Below are 13,390 nucleotides of genomic sequence, written 5' to 3'. Positions count from 1 at the left end.
TGTTGAGGGGATCATTATTTTTATATGATCATGTTATGTTAGTCTTTTCAAATAACATAAACATATCAATTACTTACTATAATGTTTGGAGTGAAACTCTCGAAAAAATTAAAAGTAAAAGAATTATGCTATAATTTATAACTACTAAAATGTCAAGAAATATAAAAAATGAAAAATGTTAAATTGAAAATCGGATCATGTAGTCCTTAATTCTATCAGTGAAATCACTATATGTTTTGTTGTTAGGGGTGTTGATACAATATATATATATATATATATATATATATATATATATATATATATATATATATATATATATATATATATATATATATATATTATACTTAGGCTTGCCTACGTGGCACTATCACAAATAAGAATTTTCTTTTAATTTATTTAGTTTCAAAACTAGTCTTTTCCTCCTCTCAGAAATGCCATATTCAGGAGTTTCCCTTCCTATACGGCGTAACCCTTCCATATGCACCACTTAGAATCTATTATCTAGTGACGTCAAACTCTTCTCAAGCAAGTACTAGGGTTCCTCTCGATTCATGAATTCAAGCTAGGAATTTAATTTCAGGTATGTGAAATTTCATCAATGGGTATCCTTTCACTCATTGAGTCCTTTTCAGTTAATGATTTCTATACAATTAGAGTTCTTTTGTAAAGTTGACTTTTCATTATCTTTCACAACATTCTTCATGAATAGTTTAATTATGTGTTTTCAAACTATAATTAAATGTTTCTAAATAATATTTTCATGAACTCCCAGAATGTTGATTTTTTCATATCTCAAACTATGCTATTTTAGTTGGATGTCTCAGATTATCAATTTTTCATGGTTAAAGATCCTTTTAAATAAATTGCCCCTCAACTATCACCAGATTATTAGTATATTCATGAGCTACTTAGTTATTGTCAATTTATCACATTATTAAGTATTATAAGACTACATTTTGTAGTTTATTTGCGTGTTTCCGTTGGAAATCTTACTTGGCATTGAGTGGACCTACATTTGAATGCTCACCCGTTATTTGAGGACCAAGAAATTTAGTAACAATTCCTAAGTCTCAAAACCTTGTTCCACCATATGTATGTAAGGGTCACCTACTAGAACAAGACTGCCACCTTAGTCCTTTATGGACATTAGCTTTGTGGTACACATTAGCTCAAGTTAGCCTACATACTCTAGAAAAGTATATTGGTCCCCTTTTGATGGGGATTATACATCAAACTCTGTGTATCATATAATTATATGTCGTTTAGTAGCTCGCTAATTTAGTCTCAGTAATTGCTTGGCCTTGTATTAAGTTATTTCACTTTATGTAATTATGAGCTACATGTTTTACTACTAGGTCATCATATTACTTAATGTCATTTTAGTTCAATATTTCAAACTCAGCATGTTCAGTTATTAGTTGTAACAAACATGCCCTACGTACTTATTATAGTCTATGTATTGACCATATACATTTGCACTGTATAGTTTTAGCCATTTAACATGTAGCTCACAATTAGTACGGTTTCTTATCAGCAACAACAGAGTTGGAAAGTCTCATATTTTAGGGATGACCTTCATGCTTCTCTTTTAGTATTTATTTGTAGTTTTTAAATAGTTAGAGTTAGCTGGGGCTTATCCTAGCAACTCATCATAGTAGAGGCTTCCAGACAGTTAGTCAAATTTTTGTTTCTGCTTACTATGTTTGATGAACTCATCTTCAAGTATACATTCTTAAGTATTCAAACTTATCATAAAATTCAGTATAACTTCCGCATTCAATTATCTACTGTTATTATGTATATAAATCTTAGTGTCATGACATACTTAGGTTATATTTTGGTCATTTATTGAGATAAGCATCATGTCACGACTAGGTCATAGTTTTGGGCCTTGACAATCATGAAGCTCTATCTCATCTAATTTACAAAACCTCAATTATCAAGGTGAATGTCCCTCGTTTTACTTGAATTGATGAAAGAAATTCGAGAAAAATGATATTGATGAATTCAATTTTGACCGACCACATCTTTATTTTTTAGAAAAGGATTTTTTGGTACAAACTTTCGAATTATGGCTGAACTATTGGGTTATGGGCCTTTTTCCCTTCCTATGTGGATAAATAAAAGCCTAATTGGACCAACCCATTTTTTTCCATAGGACCATTCTTATGAGGCAAATATAAGCCTATTTAGGTCTTATTTTCATATACACAGAGTTTTTTCAGCAGCCAAAAAGAGAGAAAGAGAGCAATTTTTGCAGTCAAAATTCAGCCCTAACAGCCAACTTTAAATTACAATTCCCGCTTTGTTTCTTGTCTGATTAAGCTGATTTTTGGACAGCATATTATCTTCATCTCAATATTTGATTAGGAACTGACAAAGTTGGATTTGGTGGCCTGCAGCTTCAGTTTTGCTGTCGTGAACAGTAGCTGCGAAATTGGTGATTTTGCTCCTTTAATTCTCTAGATTTGGTGCAATCTTATTTTGTTGTTGCTCATTGTCTGGCACTTGTTTTGTGGCCAATTTTGGAGAACAATATTGTAACTCTTGGTGATTATAGTGGAGCTTTTGGTCCCGTGGTTTTTTACTCTTCACATCGAAGGGTTTTCCTCGTAAATCTTGGTGTCTTGTGTAATTGGTTTATTATTGCCTTGTTATATTTGTTTGGTTGAATTACTTGCTGCCTTACTATCATATTGCTTGTGGTTGTTTGTCTTCTCTTGGTTCAAATCGAGAAGGGAAAGTATAGACTTGGGTATTCTTCCGTTGTTATCCTGTCAGGCATTCTTTGTTAGTGCCTCGTCTTTCCCAATAAAGTGGTATCAGAGCATTGGTTATTGTTGATTGTCGTTTTGAATGATGGAGGCAAATATGAGCAAAATGGTGTGTTTAAATGGTAGTAACTATCATATTTGGAAAGGCAAGATGAAAGATCTTCTATTTGTCAAGAAGATGCATTTACCTGTGTTTTCTTCTAATAAGCCTCAGTCTTTGAATGATGAAGAATGGGAATTTGAGCATCTGCAGGTTTGTGGCTATATTAGACAATAGGTTGAAGATAATGTTAGAAATCATATTGTGAATGAGACACATGCCAAAAGTTTGTGGGACAAGCTCGAGACACTTTATGCTTCGAAGACTGGCAACAACAAGTTGTTCCTATTAAAACAATTAATGAATATCAGGTATAAAGAGGGAAATCCTATTTCTCATCATATTAATGATTTTCAGGGTGTTCTTGATCAGCTATCCGAAATGGGTGTAAAGTTTGATGATGAGATACAGGGACTTTGGCTCCTTAATACTCTGCTAGACTCTTAGGAAACTCTTCGAGTTTCTTTGACTAATTCTGCTCCCAGTGGTGTTGTAACCATGGAATATACTAAGAGTGATGTCTTGAATGAAGAAATGAGAAGAAGATCTCAAGCCTCATCTTCTTCAGCTTCACACTCCGATGTTTTGGTTACTAAAGATAGGGGGAGAAACAAGTCCAGAGGTCAGAATGATAGAGGTAAAAGTAGAAGCAAGTCAAAGTCTAAATACAAGAATATTACATGTGACTATTGCCACAAGAATGGGCATATCATGAAATATTGTTACAAGCACAAGAGAGATATGAGACAACAAAAGAGAGAAGGCGATAATGAAAATCGTGTTGCTGTTGTTGCTAATGATGATATTCTCTTTTCTTGTGATGCAAATGCCATTAATCTTGTTCATGATGAGTCTAGCTGGTTTGTGGATTCTGGTGCTACTTCTCATGTCACACCAAAGAAGGAATTATTTTCTTCTTATACTCCAAGTAATTTTGGAACGTTGAAAATGGGCAATAATCATAAAGTTAAAGTTATTGGCATTGGGACAGTTTGTCTGGAAAGTAACAATGGTTCCAAACTAGTTCTTAATAATGTCAAGCATGCTTCAGATGTTCGCTTGATTTTGATTTATGTGGGATATCTTGATGATGAGGGTTATGTTAATACACTTGGTGTTGTCCAGTTGAAGCTTTCTAGAGGTTTGATGGTTGTGGCCCGTGGTGACAAGTTGTCTAACTTGTATGTATTTCAGGGCTCCATGTCCAGAGACTCCGTAAATTTGTTGGAGAATGATACTTCATCAGAGTTATGGCATAGAAGGATGAGTCATATGAGCGAGAAGAAGATTGATAGTTTGGCTAAGAAAAAGTTGCTTTCTGGAGTGAAACAAGCAAAGTTGAAGAAATGTGTTCATTGCTTAGCCGGTAAACAGAAAAGAGTTTCTTTTCAGAGTCACCCGCCTTCAAGAAAGCTTGATTTGCTGGAGTTGGTACATTCTGATTTATGTGGTCCTTTTAAGGTAAGATCTCATGGTGGTGCACTTTACTTTGTGACTTTTATTGATGATCATTCTCGCAAACTCTGGGTATTTCCTTTGAAGTCCAAGGATCAAGTACTTGATGTGTTCAAGAGTTTTCAGGCCTTGGTTGAAAGACAAACAGGGAAGACATTGAAATGCATCCGCTCAGATAATGGTGGTGAGTATATTGGTCCTTTTGATAGATATTGCAGAGAGTAGGGTATTAGGCATCAGAAAACTCCTCCAAAGACTCCGCAGTTAAATGGTTTAGCAGAGAGGATGAACAAAACTCTAATTGAGAGGGTTAGATGTATGCTTTCAGATGCTAAGCTGCCAGATTCCTTTTGGGCAGAAGCACTTAATACTGCTGCTTATGTTATCAATTTATCTCCTGCTGTTGCTTTAGATGGTGATGTCCCTGACAAAGTTTGGACTGGTAAGAATGTTTCTTATGATCATCTTAGAGTCTTTGGGTGTAAAGCCTTTGTACATGTTCCTAAGGATCAAAGGTCAAAGTTGGATGTTAAAACTAGGCAGTGTATCTTCATTGGTTATGGTCAAGATGAATTTGGCTATCGTTTCTATGATCCTGTTGAGAAGAAACTTGTTAGAAGCCGTGATGTTGTGTTCTTTGAAGACCAAACAATTGAAGATCAAACAATTGAAGATTTTGACAAAGCTGACAAGGCTGATTTTCAGAGTAGTGAGAGCTTAGTTGATGTTGATCCAGTTCCTTTGACTATTGCACCGGAAGAAAATCTTCATAATGATGAAAATCAATTTGATAATGAAGATGGTGATCATGTTCAGAATGACCGGCATGATGTTGTTGATGCTCCAGTGCAAGATGATGTGGTTGTCCAACAACCAATTATAGATGCTCCAGAGAGTTCTCTCAGACGATCTAGTAGAGAGAGAATTCCTTCATCTCATTATTCTCCCAATGAGTATGTACTCTTGACTGACGGGGGAGAACCTGAGAGTCTTGATGAGGCCATGGAAAGTGAAGTAAAATAAAGGTGGTTTGATGCTATGGAAGATGAGATTAAATCCTTGCATGATAATCATACCTTTGATTTGGTTAAGTTACCTAAAGACAGAAAAGCTTTGAAAAACAGGTGGGTTTTTCGGGTGAAACATGAAGATGGTAATCCAATTCCACAATACAAAGCTAGATAAGTTGTCAAGGGATTTAATCAGAAAAGGGGAGTTGATTTTGATGAGATATTCTCTCCAGTTGTGAAGATGTCATCCATTCGTGTGGTTCTAGGCTTGGCTGCAAGTCTAGATTTAGAGGTTGAGCAAATGAATGTTAAAACTGCTTTCCTCCATGGTGACTTAGATGAAGAAATTTATATGGAGCAACCGGAAGGTTTTGAAGTCAAGGGTAAAGAGAATTATGTTTGCAAATTTAAGAAGAGATTGTATGGTTTGAAACAAGCTCCCAGGCAGTGGTACAAGAAGTTTGGTTCTTTTATGAGTCAGCAGGGCTTCAAGAAGACTTCTTCAAACCATTGTGTTTTTGTGCAAAAGTTCTCTGATGGTGACTTTATTATTGTGTTGCTTTATGTTGATGACATGCTTGTTGTTGGTCATAATACTTGCAGGATTCAAAAGTTGAAGCAAGAGTTGAGTAAGTCTTTTGCTATGAAAGACTTAGGACCAGCAAGGCAGATTCTTGGCATGCAGATTGTCCGTGATAGAAAGGCCAAGAAATTGGTATTATCACAACAAAAGTACATTCAGAAAGAACTTCGCCGATTCAGCATGGACAAAGCTAAGGTTGTCAGTACACCTTTAGCTATGCACTTCAAATTTAGCACTAAACAGTGTCCTTCTAGTGATGATGAGAAGGAAGATATGAAGAAAGTTCCTTATGCTTCAGCTGTTGGTAGTTTGATGTATGCGATGGTTTGTACAAGACCGGATATTGCTCACGCTGTTGGAGTTGTTAGCCATTTTCTTTCTAATCCGAGAAGAGAACATTGGAATGCTGTGAAGTGGGTTATGAGATATCTCTGTGGCATTTCTAGTCTGAGTTTGTGTTTTGGTACAGGGAAGCCTATTCTTTGTTGTTATACTGATTCAGACATGGCTGATCATGTTGATACTCGCAAGTCTACTTTAGGGTACTTGGTTACTTTTGCAGGGGGAGCTGTGTCTTGGCAATCTAGGTTGCAAAAATGTGTTGCTCTATCTACTATAGAAGCTGAGCAAACCTCAAAAGATTACGAGTAAGAAAACAACAAGAAATATACCAAAAGACTCAAAGATTTAACGTGGTTCTGTCAATCGACCTACGTCCACAAAAGAGATGAGCAATCCACTATAAATATGAGAGTACAAAATACAGAGGGAAACAACCTCAACCAATTCACTTGGAATACATGGGAGGTTCACAAAAGCGATAACGTATCAAGCTTGTGACCCATAAATTCTCCCCCTAACCAAAACTCTCAAAGCCCTTAAGACTACATTGTGAATGCTGTGAAGTGGGTTATGAGATATCTCTGTGGCACTTCTAGTTTGAGTTTGTGTTTTGGCACAGGGAAGCCTATTCTTTGTGGTTATACTGATTCAGACATGGCTGGTGATGTTGATACTCGCAAGTCTACTTCAAGGTACTTGGTTACTTTTGCAGGGGGAGCTGTGTCTTGGCAATCTAGGTTGCAAAAATGTGTTGCTCTATATACTACAGAAGCCGAGCTTATTGCTGTCGTTGAAGCTTGTAAAGAATTGCTTTGGATGAAGAGATTCTTGGGGAAACTTGGTTGTGCTCAAGAGAGGTATGTACTTTATTGTGACAGTCAAAGTGCTATACATCTTGGCAAGAATTCTACGTTACATGGTCGGTCTAAACACATTGATGTGAGATACCATTGGATTCGAGATGTGTTGGATTCTAAGTTGCTTGAGCTTGAAAAGATTCATACAAATGACAATGGTTCCGATATGATGACTAAAGATTTTCCAAGAGGAAAGTTTGAAGATTGTTGCATGGTCGCCGGGATGGCGGTCTCCTCCACATAGTCGTGAGGGGGAGAATTGTTGGGTTATGGGCCCTTTTCCCTTCCTATGTGGATAAATAAAAGCCCAATTTGGACCAACCCATTTTTGCCCATAGGTCCATTATTATGAGGCAAATATAAGCCTATTTAGGTCTTATTTTCATATACACATAGAGTTTTTTCAGCAGCCAAAAAGAGAGAAAGAGAGCAGTTTTCGCAGTCAAAATTCAGCCCTAACAATCAACTTCAAATTGCGATTCCCGCTTCGTTTCTTGTCCGATTGAGCTGATTTTTGGACAGCATATTATCTTCATCTCAATATTTGATTAGGAACTAACAGAGTTGGATTTGGTGGCCTGCAGATTTAGTTTTGCTGTCGTGAACAGTAGTTGCGAAATTGGTGATTTTGCTCCTTTAATTGTCTAGATTTGGTGCAATCTTATTTTGTTGTTGCTCGTTGTTTGTCACTTGTTTTGTGGCCAATTTTTGAGAACAACATTGTAACTCTTGGTGATTATAGTGGAGTTTTTGGTCCTGTGGTTTTTTACTCTTCACATCGAAGGGTTTTCCACGTAAATCTTGGTGTCTTGTGTGATTAGTTTATTATTGCCTTATTATATTTGTTTGGTTGAATTACTTGCTGCCTTACTATCATATTGCTTGTGGTTGTTTTTCTTCTCTTGGTTCAAATCGAGAAGGGAAAGTATAGACTTGGGTATTCTTCCGTTGTTATCCTGTCAGACATTCTTTCTTAGACTACATGAGAATTCAGACCACTTGTAGTTCAATACGCTTGATTTAAGCACAATTATGAAAGAATTTAAAATCTATCTCTGTATCGAATTATGAAGAGACAGGAAAGCTTGGGAATAAGTTTTAAAAGAGAATGTTGGAATACAATCGAGTTCTCAACGCTAATCCGCCTACATACCCATTAACTCAAGGAATCAGGATGCTTGTAGTTCGACTCGATCGATTGAAAAGGAAATCTCCTATGCAAGATAACCTTTGGTTCTGCAAAAGTGATAAATTAAGGCGAGTATGAAAAAGAAGCATGCTACCTCTCAGCCATCAATGTGGCATGCTTCACACCCATAATAAAGAGCTTGCATGCACATAATTTTCAAAGATCTTAGTATATTGCCACTCAAATTAGAAAGATGCCTCTGGTGGACGTAATCCTCCGGATGCGAAACTGAAACCGATAAACTCAAATAGAACTCACATGCCTTCTGATAGGAGTGTAGTTTGATCGTGGTGGAAGTCGCTGCTCAACTCGCATCCTACGAGTTTGACACTCATCTTAAGACTATGTCCTAATTTGCTGTTATGAAAAAGTTCCGCGTCGTGTTGTATCCTTTTTGATGTCGTCCGCCCCTGTGGTTTGATATGAGAATTTCTCCTCTTCGATGCTCTCGACAAAGACTGAAATAAACTTGTTAGTAGAAACTGTAATTGGAAAAATTGATAGCATCTCTTATGATACTTCTCAGTTACTCTTGTTGTGAAAGATGCCACATAAGTATGTTAAGTATATATATGTCTTCATACTCAAAGTAAATAATTAGTAGACATAGTGCTGCTTTATCTAGCGATTTGAGTGAAAAAATAATGAAAGATCATTCATATAACAAATTATTATCTTAACGAATAAGCATAAACATATTTTTCATTTAAATGAGAAAATAAAGAAGTATTGAAAATAAAAAAAATAATGGATACCGCTTTCGAACACATTATATCCATTACAACTCATGATTTGATAAGGATTTGGAGATGTCATTGCTTGTTTTCTACATAGCAAACTCTAGTGATCTCTACAACGAGCTAGATGACTCAATGATTATCCAATTGTAACAAGGTGGATGACTCAATAATTTTCCAACTGTAACAAAGTGGATGACTCGATAATGTTTCAACTGCAACAAGGTGGATGGCTCGATGGTTATCCAACTGTAACAAGGTAGATGACTTGATGAAAATCCAACTGTAATGAGATGGATTGCTAGGTAACATTCCAACTGTGATGAGGTGGATAAATCGATAATATTCCAACTGTAATGAGATGGATGACTCGATGATTATTTAACTGTAACGAGGTGGATGACTCGATAATATTTGCTTCTAAAAAAAAGTTCCACGTTGTGCTGCATCTTTTTTGATATCGCATGCACCTGCTTTTTGACTTGAGGATTCATTCTCTTGGATGCTCTCGACAAAGAATGAAACAAACTTGTTAGCACAAACTGTAAATTAAATAGATAAGTGATATAGCTTACCGTATTCGACACATGTTCTTTTAAATAAATGTTTTAATGTCAACCTTCATCGAGTTTTACACAGTAGATGATGACTTGATATGAAGGGGATGACGATTCTTCATTGATAAGATGATGATGATCCATTGGTAGAATAATGCTGCTATATGATAAATCTATGATGTTGATGCTTCATCAATAGGATAATGATTGATGCTCCATCGACTTGATGATGTTGATGCTCCATTGATAGGATGATGTTGATCGATTGACAGGATGATGTTCATGATCCATTGATAGGATGATTATTCTTCATTGATGATCCATTGATAGGGTGATGATGCTTCATTGATGATCCATTGGCGGAGTGATGTTGATGCTCCATTGATAGGGTGGTGATTGTTCATTGAAGATCCATTGATAGGATGATGATGATTCATTGACAGAATGATGATATTCCATCGATAAAATGATGGTGATGTTCTTCTGGATGGTGGTACTATGTCATTTGATAAAACTGCAGAAATGTCCTTCTGGGTGGTCGTACTATCTCATTTAATAATATTATAGAAATGTCCCTCTATGAGGGTCTCACATTACCGACTCTGATATCGACGCGATTTGTGAATTTTCTTCTGATGTTCTTGATGCTGAAAAATGTAATTTGATGTCATTGTAGATGCTTGTACATGTTGAGAATGATGCTTTCACTTGTTCATAATTGAAGATTTATACTCATTGTGACTCATGTTTTGATGTAAATTTGAACGAGATATTGTTGCTCGCATTCTGAATTATTTTTTTTTCTGAAAAATTCAATGACTTTCCTGCATCCATAGAAAAGTTTTCAATTTTGGGGAGATACTCACCCTTTTAACTTCTCCATCTTCGTTGAACGGAGGAATATGACGAAATTGAGGCGATCTTAATGACGTGCATCCACAGAAAAATTGTTAGTTTTTGAAACAAACTGATGTGTGTTGACTTATTCCAGCGCTTGATCTTTGTCTTGCTATTTTCAGTTGATCGCTCCTATCTCTTGCTTCTTGATAGACATGACAAAAAATTTTATGCAAAAATATTTGAAATATATAGATAAATTTTTTTTAAAGGTTTCAAAAAGTTGTAATTGAAAAAGGTCAATGCCAAGTATCATGTCACGTTAAGCTTAATGAATGCTCTTGGTTCGAAACTTTGGGGTGTCCTATATCTTGTTCCAAGGAATTCAAAAATCATTAAAGTTTTGAAAATTTCTGACGTGGTTCTACTGAAATCTATGATGCTTGAAATTTTCTGCAGTTGACTTTGATCTTCAACGGTGCTGGAGATTGTTGAAGTTGTTTGTAAACTTTATAGATTATTTGAACTTACCTTAAACTTCAAATCATGCTTGAAATGTTTGAAATTTACAACAAACTTCTAGTGATGCTTGAAGAAATTTTTGATGTCATCATCAAAAATTTCTGTCCCAGTTAGATGTCCTGGTATCTTGAATTATTGATGAATGAATCATGAAATTTTTTAGATCTTCTCAAAAATTTTGTCGCAATTATAATTTACAATGTAACTTCAGTCTTGACTTGTTGGAGAGATCTTTTTATGAGCTTTTGAGTCCCTCTAAAAATTTTGGTCCCTGTTTCTATTGTAAAAATAGAAATCTTAAGGGAGATATGATCCAACCATTCTGACGCTTACATTCCCGTTGAGGCAGGATTCAAGTCAAACGTAGTTATCCTCTCAAGAATTAATAGAGATATTAGAAATTATGATAAGAAAATGACTGAGGCTTACACAGGCCACCTATGTATCTCATTTTTGAAAATTCAGGTCGAAGGTATTTCAAAAACAAAATGATACGATTACATGGAAAGAAATAAACAACACTCTAAATCTTCAAATAGCAATTCTTGATAGTATCTTAGTGGATTAACAACTTAAGATGAATGTATATGTTCCACCACAACTTAAAATCAAATAAATGCATTCAAAGTATTTCTCAGTAAACTGTTGAGTCCTCTTTTCCGGGATTCTCTCATATGGACCTTGATCTGACTTCTTTGACAAATTCATCCTTTTCTAGACTTATGATTTCTATATCATCCAAATTCTACTTACATGAGTCTCAAACTGTTCCAAATCTTTGACAAGGTATTCGAATATCATGACCTCATCGTCATACTCTTAAAACTATCTTCATCTACCTCATTTATTCATTCAGCTTGCGACATAAAATGATATTGATAGGTTTACAAAAATTATATATTCTTTTTACTGAAACAAAAATAAAGACAATTAGATAACATAATTAAAGCGCAAGTAAAATAAATTTTTGCAATAGGAGAGACTTTCAATGAAAGTAAAGGAAATACGATCTTTGGCCATGACCATGGGCCATTTTGACTTTTTCAAAACATTACGAGTGAAATTAAAATATAATTGGGTAAAACGACATAAAAGGTGGGTTCCAAGCCTCATCCGAACTACCATCTATTTGAAAATAACATAAGATTCATCTTTGTCTATCAAGTTGAGGGAGAGATAAAGAGCGGAGTGGAAGTCAAATTACGATCTTGCCCTATTGGCTCGGCGTCTCGTATGCTTATGTCTCGATCATCTTCTTCGGCGCAACATCACCTTCTTTAAAAAGATTTCCAATTCCTTCTCCAAGACTGTCATCTTTGGCATATTCCTCTACCAGAAAGAATTGGTGCAAATGAGGCAAAGACTTTGGTCGAACATGATTCATCCCCTTCTTGTTTCGACCCTCTCTTGACACTGAAGCAAAATATATATTGGGTATCATGCTCGTAAAATTGAGTTTCTCACTTATTCTTGGAGAAGCTACAACTTTTTCAAGGATGTCAGGGCCAGCCAAAACTATTGCTTTTACCAAGTGCAACTCATCTTCTGTCTCTATCATATTGATAGTGACATTTCCATAGTGTGGGAACAAATTACTATTGACGTTGGCAACAAATTACTATTGATGTTGGGTACAACGGTCCTGACTATTTTCTGGTCAATCAATTCCTGGATCATATGCTTCAAATTAATACAGTCTTCAGTATCATGCCCAACACTATTGGAATGATAGGGACACCTGCAATCAACTTGATAAAATCTTAAGATAGTATTGACTGGCTTGGCATTTACCGACTTGATCTATTGGCTTGAGCTAGTATCGACTTCATCACGTAGCCCTTTTCATTTTAACCCCTTTTTATTTGTTTAGATGTATCAAGTGAACAATATAAACCCTTCAAATCATCCCCATTGCTACCAACATACAAGCAACTAAGGAAGTACATGAATTCTCCTAGATATCGAGGTTTAGGAGGTCACTTGCTTTTTATTTAATGAAAAACTACTTCACGAAAACCAATTTCAAAGTGGAGGTCTGAATATAGAAAACAATACTTGAAAACATTAGTCAAGTCAATAGGAACTCAATAGAGATAAGCTTTTCGAAAAAGGGATAAAAACCACTTCAAAATCACAATTTTACTAATTTCTTGTGTTCTTGAAGAAAACCTGAAATTTCTCATTTCAAAAGCTTGTTTTGAACACATAATTCATAACTAACAATGAGTAATTGAAGGTTAGAGTTAATAATTGTTACATTAAAGATTCCCATCGAAAATCTTTTCCAAATAACCACCCAAAGCTCAAAAACTCAAATATGGTTAAATGGGGCTTAACCCCAAAATTTGCAGGTCAAAACCCTCTCTAATGTTACTCAAGCGAAACTCGTAAAAACTTGGGGTATCAATTTTACTTAACCAGGTTTTT

This window comes from Solanum lycopersicum, chromosome 10 (assembly GCF_036512215.1).
Source record: "Solanum lycopersicum chromosome 10, SLM_r2.1".
In the NCBI taxonomy this organism is placed as follows: Eukaryota; Viridiplantae; Streptophyta; class Magnoliopsida; order Solanales; family Solanaceae; genus Solanum; species Solanum lycopersicum.
Note: the sequence above shows the minus strand (reverse complement) of the source record.